We start from the raw sequence: 2109 nt of genomic DNA on the forward strand, positions 1-2109 counted from the left end.
TTAATAATCATTTTCTTTTTTGGGACTTGCAAAAACCAATATTATTATATATATAGTAGAACTTCGACGATGGCATGATATTGCACCTATCAGATAAATTTTTCACCATGATGATGAAAAACTGAAAAAAGAAGATTTTGATCTATTGATCCTACACTTGTTTTAAGTCTTTAAGATGACCAAAACCGATATTTATTTTTATGGAAATGGATTTACATGGAAGATCGATCATGTCCACCAATGGGACCCTGAATTCAAAATATTTTCATTCAGCCCCAGAGCGCGTCCCCCTTTGAATTAATAGATCACAGACAAGGCCAGCACAAATTCAAAAAAAAGTACTAATTAATAAAGGGAAAAGGTAGAAATAAGCCAGAATAGAGTGTGACAGTATGACGTTCTATAAACATTTTTTATCTAGTCATATTATATATGTTTTTTTTATTTTTTTATTTATTTTAATCATACTAAATATTATGTGACATATTTATTATTATTAAATAATAAAAAATATATATAACAAATAATTATTGAATAATAATAAATATATATCACGTCATATTTAATAAGATGAAAATAAAATAATAATATAATGTATAAAATTTTTCATATTTATATATTCATATACAATATTATTGGCAGAATTTTATTGGCAAAAAAAGAGCCTCTCTCTTCACGCCCATCCTCGTCGACAGACAGAATTTTATTCGCAAAGTACCAAAAAGCAACCCTGATCTGTCTGGCTATCCTGCATAGCATTATTGGCGCTCTCTCTCTCTCTATATATATATATCTTACCTATAGTTAGTGACTTTTATATATTTTTATATATTTTATTGATATGATTTGTTAAAATAATTATTTTATATTTTAAAAAAATGATACAATCAATCACATTAATAAAATATATAAAAAATATACAAAAATAACTCATCATAAAATTTTTGATATATACATATTATACATATTATATAGAGATATATATGGAGACTGCAATATATTATTAACCTAGCTTTCCTCTTATATATAATATTCCCATCTAAATATCTGATTTCCAACCACCCACTTAATTATAAATATAACTTGTGATCTTTTGTTAGGAATAAAGGAATTAAATTAAGCAGAAATCATGTCGGTAGCTAGATATATACCTATGACGTTCTAATGGACTGTACGTTCCTGTAAGATTTGTGTATCGTGGTTAATTTATTATTTTTGTAGACCAGGAAACATATAATTAATATGGTCGATGATCTACGTATAACGTACGTACATGAGTCGACTAGAGCATTAGCAATGGCCTAGTCATTGCCAAATCTAAATTTTGGCTAGAACTTCAAGTTTTGGCTATAGCATTAACATTTGGCTAGGTAAGCATTGGCAATAGACTAGCCATTGCCAAGTCTAAAATTTGGCTAGAATCTTACATTTTGGCTATTGTATTAACTTTTGACTATCTAAGTCCACATTGGACTAGCCATTTTAAAGTCAAAATAATATTATTATATTATATATTTTAATAATATTTGACAAATTTTTTTTTTCATATTTTGTAAATATACTTCATATATTTTAATAATATTTGATAAAAAAAATTATACAACAATTCTTGAAACCAACAAACTAATTTTTGCTAACCCTTTTTTTTTTTGCTATTTATATTTTTATATTGTGTATTAAGCTAATAATGATAGAATATAAATGTACCCTCAATTAGAAACTTTATCATAAAAGAAAAGTAATTTGACAAGAAAAATTACCAAAAAAGGAGGGAAAGGGAGGGAAATTGAGAAAAAATAATAAAAAACTCATTTGGTCCTTCAATAGTGTATCGCCAAATATAGCTAGGTGGGGAAAGTTACTGTAGCTCAAAACTAAAATATATGGCTATAGCTAGTTCAATGTAGGAGTTTTGTGATAAAAAATGGTAAACTTTGCACTTGGCGTTGGCAATGGCTAGGCCATTGCCAATGCTAAATCCACATTGGGTTAGCTATTAAATTAATTAAAATAATAATATAATATTATTTTTTTAATAATATTATTTTTTAATTTTTTTAATATTTTGTAATTACATTAACTATATATTAATTAATAATTTAATTTGAT

Source organism: Juglans regia, chromosome 8 (assembly GCF_001411555.2).
Source record: "Juglans regia cultivar Chandler chromosome 8, Walnut 2.0, whole genome shotgun sequence".
NCBI classification, from domain to species: domain Eukaryota; kingdom Viridiplantae; phylum Streptophyta; class Magnoliopsida; order Fagales; family Juglandaceae; genus Juglans; species Juglans regia.